Source organism: Schistocerca gregaria, chromosome 4, assembly GCF_023897955.1.
Source record: "Schistocerca gregaria isolate iqSchGreg1 chromosome 4, iqSchGreg1.2, whole genome shotgun sequence".
In the NCBI taxonomy this organism is placed as follows: domain Eukaryota; kingdom Metazoa; phylum Arthropoda; class Insecta; order Orthoptera; family Acrididae; genus Schistocerca; species Schistocerca gregaria.
The window spans coordinates 519,069,610-519,090,906 of NC_064923.1; positions in this window are offsets into that span (position 1 = coordinate 519,069,610).

A 21,297-nucleotide genomic window follows, 5' to 3' on the forward strand; every position below is an offset into this window, starting at 1 on the left:
AGCCAAACTAAAAAAAATTAATCTGAAGTTCACTGTCCAGGAGTTCTGGGCCAGTTGCAACATTACATTCCTAAGACTGACTCTGTCATCCAATGAACACAAAGTTTTACTTCCACTTTTTAACAGCATTTTTAGATGCCTCTGTATCATTTTAGGCTTTCACAGCAGATGATGATTTAGAAATGTTTTTGTGTATTTGGTCAAGTGGCATTGTCCAAATGGTGTAATACTTTGACAAGTTGACATATTGTAGTCCTCAGGCAGTGGTGATCACTTATCAACTTCTACTGAGGTCATTTTATATAATCCCTTTCCTCCTGCTGTCATTCTTGGGCCTACAGTACCTGGGCACAGCTCTGTAGGTGACACGGAGGGGAAGTGCGCAATTGGAATGTGTGCTGAAGTCCTTAGTATCTCTGTCACTACCATTAGGTTGACATTCTGCTGATAAGGAGAAGGTGCATCTCCATGGTGCAGTCTCAGATTTTCATTTGGAATGGTGTGAAGGATCTTCCCTTTGTAGCTCTCCAGCAGAGCCAGACCCAGTTACCACAGATACAAGATCGACAGCAGGAATGAGGGGGTATGTTAGATGACAAATGGTAGAAGATAGTCATCAGAACTACCTGAAGCTGCCAAAAAAATCAGCTTGTCAAAATATTACATCATTTGGGCAATACTTCCCATATTAAAACTTGAAAACATTTTGAAACAGACTGCCCCTGATATTTCAATGCTTTTGTACACAGTTGTGAAATTACATGAGCGTTTGTACAGTTTAGACCAAAGACTGCATATTTGCAACACATTGTAAGTGATGCAAGTAATAAACTTCACTTATAAGCCCAGAAAAAAATATTTTTTGTTACATTTGTCAGGTAATGGCTGAAAATATATCAGCTACTTTTTTGTCACAAAATAACTTTTCTATAAACTAGAAATTTTGCAAAATACATACAACTAGAATGAATGTAATTCAATTTTTCAATGTGAACAATGGTCTGTATAAAGTATGTACATGAATGTGTCCATTGGCTCGTGTTTCCTTTCTCTCTTCTCCTTAAAGCATATAGTACAGCTTTTTCTTCCATGAACTGCCTGTTGTATGTCTTAATGAAGTGACCATCAGCACTTTCCCTTCATACCGGTATTCCAGCAGTAACCTTTCCATCTGCCTGATGTTGCAATGAAAATAGTCTCCATGTTCGTCACTGGCATCACCCAAACTTCCTGGGATGAAATCAAGAGGACTTTTCAAAAGTCTTGTGGTTCATGACTCATTCATTATTTTATTCATTCTTGTGTCATTTTCTGTAGATCCTTTCAAGAAGGAGAACCACTAGAGATGCGAGTGTAATCAAGGTCACATTAAAAAATGACAAGCATATCATGTAACATTCATTAAAAAACTGTTTTTAAAGGGAAATATCACTGTACTATTTAATACTATTTGTGCTAACACCAGCTAAATGTAACCTAGTTAATCAGAAGTAAAGTTGCTGCTCTGAAAAAAAAAGCTGCTTCTTCCTTAGTTCTATTAAACAGCTGGTATTTGTCTTCTTTGATAGCTAAATATTTACTTAGTTACATTTGTATTTTTCAAATAAAATAGTTAACTACATGTGTAACAGAAGCCTGTTTGCTACTGCCCATACAGCTTTACAATGAGTGCTGTTATGTTCCATGCTAACAAGAATTTCAAATCCTTGAATCTCAATAATAAGATCATTTATAGGAGGATTAGCTAATGAAGTATATTTCTTATTTTTTTAATTAGTAGAGATTTCCAGTTCCTTCCTTCAGACGAGACTGAAGCTGGTTGATTACATGTGCTCCAGAGTATGAAATTTCATTCTCCTTTGGCCAATGAGCTATCTATGTGATTTCTTTTGAGTTGTATGAAGGAGGTTATTTAAAAACACATAAAGAAACAGACTTCATCACTTAAACTGCTGAAGCTGTTAAAGTCATACACATATCTCATTACTTAACTGACACTACAGACATACTTTCAAGAATATCCCTTGTGTATGTGATAAGGGATATTTTTGAAAGTGTGTGTATGGTTATTAACAATTAGATGTGCGAATTTGAGCAAATGTCATTATCAAGTAGCCTAACTTCATTTACAACATGTTGACTACAAAAAAATATAATGCAGGACAACTTAGTAACAACATACTTCAATGATTACAGCAAAAGAGAACAATGCCAATCATAAACTAATTCTGTAGACTGCAATAACAGTTAGTTGTAATTGATCTGCTCCATTCTACTGCTGTGTAAAGAGGCTAGAGTTAACATAATAAAATTGACAGGAAAGTGACCACTTTGAAAGTGTAATGTTTATCACCCACTGTTTTCTTAGCATTTAATTAAGTATCTAATACTAATCCAAGAATACTAATTATCTACATGTATGAAGAATAGAATATTTTATTTAAGCTCATTACAACATCATTCATGGGAAAAATGTAAAAAGGTTTCACACTCAAATTCATTTCTTACTATTCTGCAGTGATTTGCACACACTTATATTGTGACAACATTTAATTTGTTGAAGTGTCTGATTGATTATTCAGTTGAAGAATTATATTTATATTGATTGTGAGTACTCACTATTCAGCTCACAATATGCATTTAAAAATATTTATTAAATGACAAAGAGCATTTAATTAATTTATGAATGCATCATATTTTTAATTAATAGTCTGATGTGATCGGGTGATACTATTTAATTAAAGACACTTCCATGAAATAGAATTCTATAGCACAGAATGAGAACAGGCAAGTTTACATTAATTATTTAAAAAATTAAAAAAAGGAAAAGAAAAAATTCAGAGTTGATTCAGTGCTTTTATAAGAAGTGTGTTTTTAAAAATTAATAAGTACAGTACCATAAAAATATACTGCAATAAAATAACATCTTGTGAATATAGTTGAACTTGATGCAACAAGTCATAAACATTTTTGTATATTTTGCAGGTAAATGGAGTTGAATATAGTGAGGCCAACATGGGAAAATTATAATTTGTAAAGTAAATTGAAACTACACTGGACAAACAATACAGAAACAAACTCTCTTGTTGTGACGTCAACTGATATGTATGCGTATGTCTACCTTTTCCGCCAATGAATGATGTTCACAAACTATAAGACGACATAACAATTTAATATTTACAAGAGCACAATTATCATGTATCTTTTTAGTTTATATTTGTATGTGACTTGTAATTTGAAGGGATGTGTGTATTCCAGGCAGGACAACAGTCCCATTAAATATGCAAGTGGTAGTCCCTGAAGGGGCATTTGCAGATGCTCCATGCATCATCGCCCAAGGTCAGAGAAGTGCATCTACATTGGATCAAGTGCAACAGATGTCTGTAGCAAGAAGAGATAAAAGTAAAGAAGGACTTTTTTGAAATGTATAATGATTCTCTTTGTAAATCTTTGACTTGTCAGATTGATAGATACAGTTTTATAGATATTGAGTTATGTCGTGTTTCTTACATTATATAGCTGTGAATGGAAGAAGTGTTTGTATTTTGGGAGCAATACAGGAAATTTTTACAGAAGGTCTTTTCTTGTTTATTCCTAATAGTTCCAAACTTGTTGACTAATTTATCTCCCAAACTCAACACTGCAACTGTGACAGAGTCTGGAGATCTGCACCATCACAGTATTACATAAGAATATTTCAGTTGGAGAGATCAATAGCTGTAGTTAACAAACTCAGATCTGGGCTTCAATGTATCAAGGAAAATTACATCCTTGTCTGGTGAAAGGACCCCTAACAAAGTACTGCCAAAAGTAAATTAAACTAATGAATAAGATATCCAGATAACAGATTTAATCAAGAAGAAATCTATATTTTAATTGAAGATCAACTGGAACGTTATCACTGTTGTCTTTGAAAACTGAGTAAACAATGAAAGACCAAGGAGAAGTGAACAGCTTAAAACAGGCATACTGAAAGTTAAACATTTAAATAAAACAAAGTCACCTCACAGAAGGGTATTAAGCCCATGAGATAGTAGATTTGCAATGGACAACTACTGAGGGCAAAGGCTATATTCATTGAGACTTCAGTAATTTTGCAGCTACTAAGCAACAGTTGTTCGGTAGTTGATAACCTAAGACCATCCAACCGCACTGAGCTACAGTAACATGGACCCAGTTTACATCATGATGTAGCAAGGTGCTCCCCTGAGTTTGGTAACCAGTGTTAAAGCCACATTTGTTTTTTATTTTTTGTTCAATGGTGATATGGCTTTAAAAGCTTTATTGATTAGCTGACTGAGAAGAATAAATAAATAAATAAAATATAAAAAAGGTAGTGGCTTAGGTTGTTAGATTTGAAAGTCATATTGCTGAATTAAATGTGTCTACAGACATTTTGTGGATTAAAGATGAGCAAGCTGTTTTTGAAACAAATAGAAAGTTAGATGTAAATAATACTAATGTGGATCAATACATGTCTGACTTACATCAAGAAAAGTTAGAAATAAATAATAAAATACTAGTGATTATGTTACAATCAGCTATCACAAATTTAAAAGGGGAGTTAGATTCTGATATAGTTCAACAGCATGATTTTGTGAGAAATGAGGTAAATGACCAATTTAGAGAAGTTTATAAGAACATTAAATAACTAAAAACATTAGTGAAATAGCAATTTACTGCAATAGACAAACTAATTTCAGACACTACAATAAGATTAAATGTTTTAGAATAAAATAAAGATTCAGACAAAACTGCAGTTTCAGATTCCATTCTTGTATCATTGGAGGAATGAGTTAGTCATGCAATAGAGCACATTGCTTTGGAAAAGATTGAATCATCTGTCAGTATACTACCAAAATCTTTATACAAGTGTTGTTTAATTGTGCCTGTCTGCAACTTGATATTTCTTCATTATTGTAAGTAGAAATCTCTCTTTTCCTACATTGTTGAAATTCTTCTGTTGAGACAGAGAAGACAGAGGCATAGTTAGAGTGACTTTGTGAAGAGTTAGCGAAAACTAACAATGAAAATGAGGATAAATATACTTGCTTTTTAAGAGTATTTGATGGATCACTATCTAAAGAGGAACATATTTGATCAGATAATAATACTTGAAAACGTTATCCACCACAGCTTCAATAGAAAGTGAAAGTAAATACTGTAAAGCGAGGAAACAAAATAACCATAGACTGATAAATCAAGAGTGTAACAACACTCAGGCATTTAATTTTGACAATAGTAATAGTGTATGTATGAATATGCTGACTGACACATTTTTTCAAACCAGTCATCTGAATGCAACATAAGTTCTGGGGCAGGATCAGGCTTCAAGAAGTAACAGTGGAACAGTAGGTCCTCATACAGAAAATGCATGAAATGTATTTGCAGTCGCAAATATGGACAACATCTAGGAAGCAGCAAGTAAAACTAGCTGTAGCTGGTGACATAGGTTCTGGTAGTAAAATATTGTTAATATCACTGAAATTGTTAATAGTAATAGGGAAAAAGTACTTATGTCCTTCACTACTGGTAAATGGAGTATTTGTTATCAGAATTATATATAATAATGGAAAATAAATCAAACAAGAAATGAGGCTGTCAGTTAAAATTAAGACATTGACCATTTACGAGGCATTGCTAGTCATACTTAATTTTAATCTAAATATATGCTTGAGTTCACTAACAGATAACAGAGTGTTATATGATTTCAACAAGAAAATAGTCAAATGGAACACATATAATGTGGAATGTAGTATATACTCCATCTCCAGGCCACGAGTGGAATACCAGGACCATCTGACCGCCGTGTCATCCTCAGGGGAGGATGCGGATAGGAGGGGCGTGGGGTCAGCACACCGCTCTCCTGGTCGTTATGACGGTATTCTTGACCGAAGCCGCTACTATTCGGTCAAGTAGCTCAATAGCATCACGGGGCTAAGTGCACCCTGAAAAATGGCAACAGCGCAGGGTGGCTGGATGGTCACCCATCCAAGTGCCGGCCACGCCCAACAGCACTTAAATTTGGTGATCTCATGGGAATTGGTGTATCCACTGCGGCAAGGCCGTTGCCCCTTGGAATGTAGTACACCTTTACAAAATTATTTATTTGAATTTCAAGAAGATTAACATTTGATGAAGCATATCCACTTAGTAGTTTGTACTCAGGGATGATTCAAGAACATTTTACCACACATTCAACTTATAACTTGGTGCCCACTTTTCCCACCATACACTTTCTTCTGTGTCAGCTTTTTCTGTTGATTGTGGTAAGCACTGTGTAAGAATCTTGCACTTGTGCACCCCCCAGCGCTCCTCTCAGCTTAGTACCCCATGCAGCCACAACTAATTGTAAAAAGTTTTCAATTCTACTGAGCCACAGTCATGCAGTATTTTTTAAAACAATAAATCACCATTTGGCTGTTTATTACCATACTTTTCTTCCTTACTATCTAGATTTCAGCTTTGATGAGATTATTTTGTAAGATCTTAAAGGCATTTGCTAGTCTTGTTTACCTGCATTGGACTGAATTCACCGTATATGACGTGTTAAACCAACACTGTTTCTAATAATATAATTGTAGTAAATGGGAGAGAATGAGCACAAGAAGAGGGTCTTAAAAGCATTAAACCAAAATCACAAGAATCAGATTATCAGAAGAACAGAAAATTTAATTAGAACAAAATGGTATTGAAACTTAAAAATTTATTTTTGGATAAACTAGATTTAATTAAAGGATATATGTGAAGGTTTATGTAAAGGGTGTTAATCCTTCCTTTCGTAAGACCTACCTCTTAAACTACAATGAGAGAAGAAATACAAAAGATGAATGAATGACATTACTGAATGCAGTCTTTGTGTCTATAATAATATGATATTAGTTGTTACAGAGCCTGCAGAAGCTGTTTTATTGTCGTGGATGCACAAACAGTGAATAACCACATAGAAACTGAATGAGATAGACCTATGAGTGTACAAGAATTGTTATCAAAGTTCAAGGAAGCCAAATTTTTTAGCTTCATGAGTTTAATATGGGGTATTGGTAAGTACTTCACACAAAGAGTCAAGATTATATTCTTCTTCCTTATTTGAAGAAAATCTTACCAACTTAAAGCACTATCATTTGTTTGAACATCTCTGTAACAGTTTTCATTTATGCTCTAGATAATTCATTGTATAAGAAGTAACAATATATGAAAATAATTTATTACTATTTTCAAAGACTTCAGGAGATCATTGTAAATTACTGACATGGACTTTACTCTGGCCAGAAACAAAAAGATTAACAATAAAACTTGCTAAGTCACAGTTTGGAAAACAAGAGTTAAAGTTTTTGGTTATATTGTACAGATAAACAGAATACAACCTGGCTGAGAAAGAATACAAGTTATAAAAGCTAGTTCAGGCTCCAAGAATGTACAAAAAATTGCAGTATTTTTATATTTATCTGGCTTCTGTAGACAATTTTTTGAGGGTCCATGCCATGAGTGATCCTCATTCATAAAACATGAAACAAAGGGCTACATGGCTATGTATGTCTTTGATTAAGATTAAGCAAGCTCTTCTAGATGCTAAGATATTAGACCATCATAAAATTAATCAAGTATTTAAACTGGTTATCGATGCATAATAATTAGGGTTGGGTTGTGAGTTGTTCCAAGGACAAGGAGAATGAATTCTGGAAAGGATGAACATCTAAGTCTTAGCAAGCATAAGTTGGATTAGTCAGCTACTGTACCGAAAAAAAAAGCTGTTATCTATTATTTGGAGTCTACAAAAATTCCAGCTCTAATATGGGTCTCTAAAATAATAATGCTTACAGACCATCAACCTTTGACATTCTTAATGAAGAATATATTGTTGCACAAGTGATTGATGTGACAGGTTTCATATTTAAAAGAATTCCAGTTAGAAATTAACTACATCAAATGCACAGTTAATGTAGTGCCTCATGCACTTTTCTCATTGCCATTAGGTATGAATAATGAGAGTAGAACTCAAAGACCTGGAACCATATTTAGAGTTAATGTTATACCAATAAGTTACTGTAGCAATGATGTAAGCTTGTTAACCTGAAAAATAGGAGACGATTTAAGATATGAAAAATACTTTGATCATATTGTAACATATTGTAACTTTGGAAAGTTATCTTAAAAGGATAAAAGTAAGTGATTGTTATATGCTAACACTTTATTTTTGAGAGTAAATAATGTTCAAAGTAATACAAAATATGCATCCCAGTTATAGCCATTAATGACCTTGTGAGGTACTTGGTAAAGATTGTGGACACTTTGGAATATGTAAGTGCTTTGGACATGTAACTAATTTTTACTACTATAAAAATTTAAGGAGGAAAGTGGAAAAAGTTTTACGTACCAGTGACATGTGAGAGAGTTAAAGACAGCAGTAATGCTTTGAATTTCAAATTTAAACCTATAGTACCAAAAGCACTTGACAGCTGTGGACCTTTCCAGGCCTTTACCAAAAGGTAGACATCTAACTTACATGCCTGTGGCAGCTGAATGTTGATCAGGTTGTTTAAGAGATTATTTTGCGGGAAAACCAAGGCAATTACTTACTGATAATGATACACAGTTTATAAGCAATAATTTTAAACAGTTTTCAGCATGGGAAGGAGTATGACACACCATTTCTAAATACTACCTCAGTTAACCTTTTGGAAATAGTAATGAAGGGAGTTGGAAGACTTGGTTGTGTGTATTGCTCAAGTTGACATACTACCTGGACTCAAATGTACCAGAATTTCAGCTTACTTTAAATGAATTTCTCCACTTATCTACTGGACTTTCACAACCGGAAGTATTAAATAGAAAATTTATTGGACAACTATTATTAAAGCTATTTAAATGGCCAGATGGAATAATTCAACATAAGAACAATATTCATGAATTTGTGAAAAATTAAGTAAAGAAAACAACTAAAATTAGAGCCAATAGGCATAGTGATAACACTGAAACACCTAACTTAAAGGTGGATGGTAGGCTGATCGTCAAGGGTTACCATCCTGGTGCCAATATAAAGAAAGAAACCATGAAGTTTTTCTGCAGGCTGTTATAAAGTAGTGAATGTTGCAGATCCCAAAGCAATATTTCTCATAGACCATCCAGTGATAAGTAAAAAGAATTATATAATGCAGATGTGGTCAAAACATTCATAGCTCGAAAGTCCTCAGAAGATTCACATTCTTTTGGGAATTTCATAGTGTGACAACAAATTGATCACTGAATTCCATCATGTTACATTTTCTGTTCAAGAATCCTCCCCTTCCACTATCCTATATACTTTCATGACTTTTCGTTCTACTCTCTCTAAATATCATGTATGTGTTTTTTACAAATAAAAGTAAGCATTTACAATGTAATGCAGTAAAATGTTGTTTTCTTTGAATATTTACAAACTTATGTATTAGTGAACAGGTAGTCATTTGTCTGAAATACCAGGCTCTTGAGACAACTTTCTGGGGCGTATGGGGAGAACCTCTTAGTGTCTGTTCTATGGGATTGAGAACCATCATTATTCTTTGGCGCACCATTGATGCAAAACCCTGCCATCCCCTCCCCCCCCCCCCCCCTCCTCTCCAAGGAGCGATTCTGTAGTAGGCAATGGAAAGGACATCTGTCTCTGGTGTTTCTGATCACCCACCCTATAATTACCGATTAAAATGAATTATTTAAATTCTGTCTCTGCTGATTTTCAAGAAATATACTTTGTCCTTTGCAACAGCATACTGAGTAAACATTGTCAAAAGTTCAGAAGTGTTGACTGATCAAAATAATTGGTACTTAGCTGGTAAAATTCTTCTTCGTTGCTTCTCCTGGTTCATGTATAGGGGTCTTTTTTCTCTCTTTCCTCTAGTATATTGACAAAATATTTGAATTTGCAGGGGTTCATGGGTTTGATCATATTGTATCAATTCTAATTAAAACAATGAACACGTTTCAGTTTTCACTTTGCTGATACATTCTTGAAATCATTTCACTAATTTTAAATAACACTTTTCTTATATAAAAAAAATACTTCTGACCATTGTAATTTAGACATAACGGGCAAAACTCGCCCAACTTTGATGACATGTGGCCGAGCACAACTTCTCTCAACAGCAACTTTTACTTTACCCACTGATAGCCCATAGATATTAATTACATAGATGACACCACACTCATCAAAGATTATTAAATTTCCCCATGCTGACATGTGTCTCTGACGTTTATATTCATGAAACTAATCCAGATAAATTTTTATAAGAAATATTTACAAAATTTATGGCAATTAGAAAAAGGCATCACAAAATGCATGATAAAACTTCTTGTATCAGAAATTACACTTGGTGCACAAAACATGATTTAGTCAGATCAGTTTCATTACACAAGCCCAGTCTGACTGTGAGAATGAGAATGATAACAGGCTGACTAAAACATAAAGAGAGCTGGTCCGACTACAATTTTACACTTTATACAGTACAAAATAGTGTGTTTTATTTTTCTTCATGAAGGGCTCAATGCCATGGACCTCTTGTCCATGGCACTGTGAGCTTCTCCTGCTGCAAATCTTTAGCATGATTGGCTGTATGGCACATCCCGATACTGCTCCATATCATTACATGTTTCTGGAGATAGGCACAATAGATGTAACACTTTGTCACTAATTGGTGACAACACAGGTTTCATGTTTCAATATGGGGTGTCAACATGAGACACAGTGAAGTGTAAAATGTGAAAGAAGTTATACAGGATTAGAACTAATACAACAATGAAAATAATATAAAAGTAAATAGCATAAAACACATGATAAAATAATACAAGAACAATCAGCAACAAGAATAATGAGAAACTGTATCATACCTTGTTTAGCATAGTTCATTAACTAACTGGTTAAATTTCTTTGTGTAAGAGTAGAAACACTGCTTTGTAAGCTTTGCTTCCTTAATCAGACATATTAATTTCTGTCTGCCTTTTAAATTCAGCCTGCATGTGGGCTATTTGTAACTATTCAGCCTGTAATCTGTTATTCTATACTTCAATTCATAATTTTAAAAAATCATTAACACTTGAATTTTTAAGTGTGTCCTCCCTTAAAATTTGCTATAACTATGTTTTATACCATAATGAAGAATCAGTTTTTCATGCTTTATTTCAGCTTCATCTTTTCATCATAAAACTACTCCCTACTCATCACAAATCATCACATATTGTGACAAAGCAAGCTGGGATATTTTTTACTTTCCATCAGTGAGTGGATTCTATGGGAGCAGCAAGTTGTAACTCCTCAGCAAGACATTTTGTTTATCTCCACTCCGCTGTGTAGACCCGCATGCTGATTGGCTACTCCTGTACTCAAACAGGAGTAGCCAATCAGCATGCAGGTGGACACAGAGGAGTGGATATAAACAAAATGCCTTGCTGAGGAGTTGCAACTTGCTGCAGCCGCACAGATCCAGATGAAAACTGCAACAGCAGCAGCATAGCAGCGGAAGAAGAGTGAATGAGAATAAGTTAATTTCATAGCAAAAACTGTTTTGGTATTAAGTGATACATAATGAGTGGCCTTAACAGACAAGACAGTGTGACTGTAGAGGTAGTTGTAGAGGTTAAGTTGTTGAATGAACAGAAGGACTTATGTGAGACTGGTCCTGTAGACAATAATGATTATAAATCAGACATAAATGTAACTTTGAATGATGGGGACTAAAGTTCCCTTGTAGATGGAATGATAGAGGCATCATATAGATTGTATGGTGATCTGAGTGAAATGGATTAAAACGATATTGAAGTGGATGAAATCATTAAGGTTAAGAGGGAGGAAACTAGTGGTGAAATTCTGCAAGGGCAACAGTTTATGGCAAACAAAAATTTGTAAGTGATGTTAAGGCAAATTATGAGTAGTTTGAGTTGTTTTAGTAATATTAGTAAGAAAGAAGACATTAGTAGTATGAAAAAAGACATTAGTAGGGTGGAAAATAGTATGAGAGAAGACATTGATAGGGTGGAAATGAAAACTAATAGCAATAGGACTGACATGGTTAGCTTAAAGGATGAACAAAGGAAGAAATTAAAAAGACGATTCAGGTAGTTAGCTCTAATCCCACAGAATTAAATAACAAGGTTGAGGCAACAGCTAAAAATTGTGATGAAAAGATAAAGAAAGTAGTACATAGCACTAATGAGAAATCAGCATTAATTAGTAGTAGATGTGTAGAACAGAGAAATAACTTTGTGATGGCTATATGAAGATGGAAGCTTCCAAAAAACAGTGTAAAGATGAAGTTGCAGCTGCCAAGAAATTTTGTGCTGAAAACAGGGTTAAAGTTGAGAACCAAATCGATCAGATTAAAAATGATTTAGAGAAAGAGGTAGAAAACCAGTGTGCAGTAGTGGTAGAGGAAAAACTGGTAAAAGTACATTGGCTGAAATGGAGAAAAAGATGGAAGAGGTACAAAATCTGAAGCATAGAGTATGTAGTATCTCAAACAATCCTTCATTTGTTCATTGCAAGAAATTTAATAATTTTGAACCATACGGGGAAGTGCATCCACTGGATTTCATTAGGGAATTTAATGGTTTGGCTGAAACATGGTATGACTAAGAGAAAATGTCATTAGTGAGAGGTTTTTTGAGAGGAGATGCTTAAGGCCAGGCAGCTCAGGTAGCTGATAGTTGTACTTTGTGGCATAGCTTTGAGAAAACATTTGTAGAAGAATATTGGTCCAAAGAGAAGCAGCAGATAAATTGGAGTGAATTTTGGGAGGAGAGAGATTTGACTCTAGGAAGGGTACTGTGAAAGGTACCTGTCAGCTTTGGATAAACGAACTGAAATATTTGGACAAACAGCTAGATAGTGAATCAATAATTATGGGTTTAGAAACTAAGTTTCTTCAGAAAGTTAGAGAATTGCTTGTACCTGCCCCTAGGGGTAATATTAGTGATTTCTTGAATTATGTTGATAAAGTGGAGAGAGTGAATCCCACAGTGGAGGTCATAGGAGTAATTTTGTTGACAATAATCAATCAGGGAGAGAATTTCAGGTAAATAAGATGACTAGGACTAATTACAATAGAAATTGAAGGAATGGTTGGGTGGAGGATAACCAGAATGGGCATGGAAATAGTAGGAGAAATTCAAGTAAAAGAAATGGAGGAGATGACTTTAATTCTGGGTCAAACCATTTAAACTAGATAATTCTCCAGTTTTGGCTTCCACTAGAGCAGGTAGGGATGGAGAGCCACATGTATATAAATGTTCTGTAACAGCAAATAAGGGTAGTGTAAATGATAGTAGTAAGACAAGTGTAAATTCTAATTCTAGTGACATGTTGGATGATAGAGCATGTAGCAGTGGTTATCCTGTAAAAACAGAGGAGGAAGTTACTATAATAAAATCAAGTGTTGAAACAGAGTGTGTTACTGTTGCTCAGGATGTCTAAAGTGTCAAAATTGATGTTAAATTTTTAACATAAGAAATTCATGTGTTTTGCTTTGTGGTCTAATACTGGAAACGAAGATCAACTAATTAGGCCAATATCTGAGGACAGTGAAAGTGACAGTGGATCTGATTCTAACAGTAGTGAAAATGATGATAGCAATGACGAATTCAGTAGACATGAGGATGAGGTATTTGAATTTATAATTGCTAATGGTGGTTATGTGGTAAGTAAAGAAAGAACTAGGGAGGATAGTATTAGGCCTAATGAAGGTTAGAGTTTAATGAAAATGGTAATGAGGAAGAGGGCCACACTATCTGTCATTTGACTGTGTATGATAATTGTTTTGAAAAGCAGGATAATAGTTTTTTCAGGCAAGTATTAATGAGGATTTGTTGTATGAAGAAGATCACAATGGTAAATAAAAAGCAAGTGTGGCACCCTGTAATAACAGCAAGTGTACAAGTTATACATGTTAAGTGTTTACTGAACAGTGATAATGATTTGAATGACATTTCACAGGCATTTTTTGAATCTATTAAGAACACAGGGGGTATAATAGTGATGCATGTCTCTGGAATAAACATTATTGGTGCAACTGGTAAGCTATCAGACTGTGAAACACAAGGTACTATTAACTGTGGAATTGGCAGGATAGCTGTTGGAGTGCAATTTTTTTGGTGATTCGAATCTCAGCATTCATGTAATATTTGGGACTAGTTTCTTGGGAAAATGGTGTGTAAATATTGATTTTGCTAGTGGTAAGTTTAGTTTCAAATGCAATGGAAGAAGTTATGAAGTATCACTTTTGGAAGGTACAGACAAGTGTGTGCGAACTTAATTAGATTTGCCATTAAGAGTTTTGAAAACTGGGCAGGTTACTGGGAAGAAGAGGAGGAGACAGTAAGGTTGGAAATAATAAAGAGAGTTGAGGAAACTGAAGGTATTACAAATAGTCAAAGGGAGGATTTAAAAGGTATTGTTCAGAGCAACTATAAGGCATTTTCAGACAGGCCAGGTTTGGGAAAAGATTTTGGGTGCAAATTAAATTTTAAGGATCATGAACCATTATCCCAAAAACCTTATGTTATTCCTTTTTCATAAAAGGAAGCGGTGAGGAAATAAATTCAAAAGATGGTCTCATGGGGGATTATTGAAAGGTTAAACAGCAGGTATAATAACCCACTTGTGGTAGTAAAGAAGAAGAACAGTGGTGTCAGGTTGGTTCTGAATGGCAGGAAGTTGAATGAAATTGTAATGCGGGAGAGTGACAGATCCGCTAACATAGATAAAATTTTGCAAAAGTGCCATAGATGTAAATTTCTGACTTTTGATGTGACTTGTGGCTATTGGAATATCAGTTTGGCCAAGGAATCTAGGCCATGTACAACATTTTTACATGAAGTTACGTGTTATCAATACTGTGTGGTGCCATTAGGTCTGAACTTGTCTGTGTGTGTGTTTATTAGAGCTACTGACAAGGTGCTAGGTGAGATATTAACCAATGAAATCACAGTCTCTGTCAATGATATCCTCGTGGCGAGCGCAGAACGGTTCAAGCACTGTAATATTCTGAATGTAGTACTGAGAGCTACGTATAGAGGAGGTATGAAACTAAAATTAAGTAAATCTGAAATTGTAAAGAATGAAATTTCATTTTTGGGTCACAGGATTAATGAGGAAGCTACACAGCCTGATACAGGAAATCTTGCTGCTATTGCGGATTTCCCACCCCCAAGGAACAAGAAGGATCCTAAAGCTATGTTTGGCTTGTTTGGCTTCTACCAGATCAGTCATTTAACTGTCCTTTCCTTGGTAATTTGTTGAAAAAGAACATTGTGTGAACTGAACGAAGGAATGTGAAGAGGCGTTTCACAGTTTGAAAAAAGAATTAGTAAATAGTAAGATGTTAGGACATTCAAATTTTTCACTGTCTTTCTGTATGAGTACTGATTTAAGTTTTTGTGGTTTGGGGGTAGAAATTTTCCAGTTAGTACCTTCTGAGATGGGGGAGTGAACACAAAAATATTGCTTTTGCTAGTAGAACATTACTGCCACATGAAAAGAACTACTACATTTCAGAATTAGAGGCTTTGGCAATTATTTTTGGTTTTCAAAAGTTTGTGTACTATTTGCTTGGACAGAAGACCATAGTGTATACTTATCATAAGGCTTGAAATTACCTTCAGAAATGCAGTCTGAAACACAACAGGTTAACTAGGTGTGCTTTGTATTTGCAACTTGATTTTGAGGTAAGGTATGTGAAAGGAAAAGATTACATTGTGGCTGATGTATTATCTAGGATGCCAGCAGGGAAGAAGTTTACTGACAGTAATGAAAACCATGAAGAACAAGTAAGGTTGTTTTATTTGCTGGGAGTGAAGGATGAGAAGCTTATTAGGAAAACTTGCAAGCAAATGAGAAGGGAGCAGTATGAGGATCCAAATTTAAGGATGGTTAAGCAGTATTACAATTCAGTTAACATGCCAAAGGTGAAACAGTACTATACTATATATAAAGGATTGTTTAGGAGGAAAAATTTGAAAAATCAGGACTGGAAATTATGCTTTCCTGACCAACATGTTGATAAATTTATTGACTACTTGCATGTGAGTTATGGACATTATGGGATGAGGAAAATAGTAGCTAAGATGCAGGAGACAGTAATATTTAAAAACTTGTGGAGAAAGGTTAAGCAGAAACTAGAAAGGTCTGATAAATGTCAGAGAGTAAAGACAACTGGTGTGTCATCAAAAGACTTAATGCATTCTGTCCTTTCGACTGAACCTAAAGAGCTTATAGCAGTGGACCTTCTAGGAGTGTTACCTGCATCTACACGAGGTTGTAAATATATTTTCATTGTTTTGGATACATTCTCAAAATATTTAAAACTGTATCCAATTAAGGATGTGGGTTTTAAGGGAGAGGGTAAGGAGTCATTTCAATCCCTGGAGCGGAAAGACTTACCTTAGGGGGAAAAAAGGATAGGTATATACTCATGTGCACACACATACACACACACGCATATCCATCCATACATACATACATGGTGTATGTATGGATGGATATGCGTGTGTGTGTGTATGTGTGTGCACACTAGTATATACATACATGGTGTATGTATGGATGGATATGCGTGTGTGTGTACGTGTGTGCGCACGAGTACATACCTATCCTTTTTTCCCCCTAAGGTAAGTCTTTCCGCTCCCGGGATTGGAATGACTCCTTACCCTCTTCCTTAAAACCCACATCCTTTCATCTTTCCTTTTCCTTCCCTCTTTCCTGACGAAGCAGCCGCCGGTTGCGAAAGCTCAAATTCTGTTTTTTTTTTTTTTTTTTTTTTTTTTTTTTTTTTTTTTTTTTTTTTTTTTTTTTTTTAAATTCATTGTGCCTATCTACCGGTGCTTTTGGTAAGTCTTGGAATCTTTGTTTTTAAGATATTTTTCCCATGTGGAAGTTTCTTTCTATTTTATTTGTATCCAATTAAGAACGCAAATACTAGTAGTAAAATTGAGAAGTTGACATCTGATTAGTTTTTCAATGAAGGGGTCCCAAAATTGCTTTTGTCTGACAATGGTCCACTATCTGTTTCAGAGAGGTTTGAACACTGTATGGCAATACACAAGATTAAACACATAAATATTTCTACCTATTTTCCACAAGGTAGCTTGAGTGAAAGGTGTTTGAAGGAGATTAATAGGCTGTGCAGGACTTATTCTAGTATGAAACACACAGCTTGGGCAGGTCATATTCGACATTTTGAAAACATTATCAACAACCAGTGGAACGAATCGATAGGATATGCCCCATGTGAGCTTATGTTCAATGATAGATCCAGTAACATCATCAGAGAAGAAATGGATTTCCCTCAGGTAAGTGAAGTAGCACAGGATGAAAAGATCAGATTGGCTAAAGATATGATGAAAAAGAAAGCAGCAGAAAGGAAGAGAAGGCATGACAAAGGAGTGAATCTGACTATTGAGAATAGGTGACCTTGTCCTTATTAAAACCAAAGAAAAATCTAGCGAAGTAAATGGTGATGTAAAGAAATTTTTGCGTGTGTATCATGGTCCTTTCAGAGTGGTATGAAATGCCCATGACAACTCTTATGAATTGGCCTACACAAAGACTAACAGGATTTTTAAGTTAAAGAATATTATTTGCCTGAAACCCTACATATCACCCATTAGATGTTTGAATATTGATCCACAACAGTTTCAAACGTTTCTGAGCTTGGGTGATATTGATTTTGTTAGGAGAATGGAGTGAGCATTAAACCAGAATTAAGACCTACCAGCAAGTAGAGGGTTCAACATTCTGTCCTGGATTCATTATGTGGCAATAAAGCTTACCCCAGCTGTCTGTGTAATTTTTCATATGTCCTGAGGCAGTCAAACTCTTTTACAACCCTATCTGTAGTTTATAAGTGAATCAGAAAGATTCTAGCTTTGACTTTCATGTGATTTTGTACGGTATGATACTTTAGTATAGGGATATGTTAGAAAAAGTTTCTCTAGTGATATCTATATATATTACGTTGCGTTAGTTATAGTCAATGGAGTCATAAGAGGATAGAAGAATGTAAATTGGTACTATGATTAAAGAATTTCAGTCAAACAAAGAGGTAAGGTAAACTGAAAATGAAAGGTGTCAGTATATGTGGAGGAGAAGGTCCATGTTATCTGAAAACTATAATTAACATCTGAAGTATTCAGCACATTGGTGCAGCAGTGGAGGCAATACACAGTAACAATGATCTTGGATTCCAGGTATTAATATTAATTGTGGTATAGTAGGAGTGTTTGTGTTCAGTGCAATCAGTATAGGGAGGTAACTATCTACCCATAGAAGTGTATCATGGTACAGTCTTTTCTAAAGTTAAGAAATTAAAACTTTAAACATAGTTGCCTGGAGTAATGTATGGAAAGAATAAGCAAGATTTATATGTATATCACCCTTCAGGCTAGAATATTGAGCAATTTGGTGGATTAAAGTGAAATAATAGTTTTTGTAAGTGAAAATTTTGTCTGATTAGTAATGAGACTTAATTTTGCCTTAGCATGAGGATATGTTTCTGTGGATTGTTTTTCAGTAGAACCAATTGTGCATTAGATAAGCTGAGCAGATGTTTATTTACTAGATAATGAAACAATAAAACAACAAATAATGTTATGGTCTTAATGTTTAGGGAACCTGTCTCTGCAAGAGGGATATTTTTTGACCACGCACTCCACTAGCTAACAAAGTCAGAAGTGCAATTAAATTAATGATGCTGACAGACATGATTAATGCAAGAGATAACTGTATACCAACAAATGAGGTGAACTGTATTTAGGATGTGTTTGTGAGCTAGGCAACATTGGTTACTGTGTATATCATGCAATTCATGAAACTCAGTTGGGAATGAGAGACTGAGAGAAAGAGCAATATTCACAAGTCATTTAATGCTGCATTATCAGATCTATATGTTATCTGAAAACTTCTGTTTGTGTTCTTAGGAATTATGAGCTTAATTAAAGTGGTAATGCTGGGCCAATGAAAATTAGTTTTGCTGATTAACTGCTAACTGTGATGCTAGACTGATGTGAATATTTCTGACAGGCCAAATATTTAGTAACATTATGTGATGGTTTAATTATCTGGTTGAATGAGAGTAATGCTCAGAGTTAAGTGAAGAAATAGGGCAATGATTTGGTACAACTTCCTTCCCCTTGATTTTGATCTGAGTAGTAATTAAGTTATGTGAAGATGACTCTATTCTTTTTTCATAATGTAATGATTAGGAAATCCATGAATCTGCATATCTTGCATTTTTTTATATTTTGCAAATCAAAAAGAAACAAAAGTCTTTAAAGATTAACCAGTTTCAGACAGTTATGACTTAGAGTAATGTTTTGTACTGTAATGTGCACTTGATTTAAAAAAAATTCTAGTCCACACCTTTCATGCTATAATCAAATTTATTATTGTAAAGTTATGAGAACTATGTATTTATTTATGATGTAATGACTATTATTTGCCATTAGTGTTAAACAATTTTTTTTCCTAGATTTAAGTTAGAAGTAAAATTAAGTGTACTAAAGTAGGGTATTTTTTCTAATATTTTCATGTACTGTGGCGGAGGAGAAACTCTTCCAAGGGAACCGATAGCAGTGCATTTCCTTACTAACTGCCACTTGGATCTGTGGAAGGACAACATGGTAAGCAAGTGTGTTAGAGCTCATAAAAAGTGTGAAAGTGCTTGTGAAAAATATTAAACATTGAGAAAGTGAAATTTTCTGTCTAAAATTCTGCATTTTTTGTAGACTTTTAGCCCAATTTCTGGGATCACTTGTGGGCACTGAATTGCCCAGTTAGCTATCTGCAATATCTGTCTACTGAATCCAATGAGGGGGTGATGTGAAGAAGCAGGCTGGGATATTTTTTACTTTGCTTTGCCATCTGCCTCCTTAAAATTCATTTTTTCATGTCTGACTAACACACGTGAGTATTATGTGCATTTCCATAAAATAGAAAGGATGGCCCTCAGGTTTAAAAGAATATACCAACAGGTCAAGTTTTGTGCTTAGTTTTATGTATGTAATTGATTTTCTAATTTATGTAGAATATTTCTAGTTATTGTCTTTTGTTATAGGGTGAAATCAGTAATTGTTTCGTAACTTAAATTCTGTTGTTGATTTATAAACAAATATAAATTCTGTACTAATTATAAACATTTGAGGAACATCTAATAGTATTCTTAAAGGATCCATTTGCAGCTATTCGAAAACACGTTAGCAAAGCCAGCCCTTAATTAATTCCAAAGTAATTAAAAGTTTTGTCTTATGTATTTTTTGTGTGCTTATATTTGTTAATTTCATGGTTTAAACTAATAATTCAGCCTAACTCTTATAGTAGAAGAAACTGTTAAAAAGACATTTTTTAATCTATTTAGTTAATTTAATGAGCTGAGTTTTAATTGTAATTTCTGTAAATTAAACATTGAGCAATGTGGAGTTTCAGTACCTATTATTGTGAGGATTTATAAGGGCCCAATTTTTGGTCCCAAGACAGTCAGTCTCACTTTACTTTCCAGTGGAAAAATATTACTTTCTTTTCCTTTCGATTCTCTCTGCTTCTCTGTCATGCAAGTATATTTAGTAACGAGACTATTACAATGCAAAACAAACTCTCTGCTGACTTACAAAATTGCTACTTTTGTGGCAAATGGCTGTTCCTTATATTTATTCTTTACAACAGTATCTGATTTTTTTCTTTTGTTTTCCAGTGTATTAAATATTTTACTGAGTACATTAAATGAATGTGAGTCATCTGCAACAGTATTAAAGTGAAAGCACGTTATATTTTACATAATGAGATAAATAAAGTGCTTTCCATTACTTATGTATAAGTACATGTTTTGCACTATTGGGAGGAACATGTCAATCACGTATGTGAAAAAATATTTTGTGTGGCATACCTTACCTTGAAATTAAGGGAGGTACTGAACTTGGAGTACCTTAGGATGATAAACTTTGGGCTATTTCAGTCACATATTTCATATGGTCTGATTATATGGGGGCACTCCCCTCACATCAAGAACATCTTGAAATTACAAAAAAACAGTCTTATGCATAATATGTAAAAGAGATCATAGGGAGCACTGTCGTCCTCTTTTTTACAGACTCAGAATACTTACAATTATAAGTTTATACACCTATATGTCTGTACTCTATATCAAAAATAATATTTCAGAATTTATTGCCAGAGGGGAAATACATGAAAACAACACCAGGGCTAAGGGTAATCTAGACATACCCAGATTAGCAAGAACAGGAAATTCCCACAAAGTAAAAGCTTTCAAAATGTTCAATAAACTG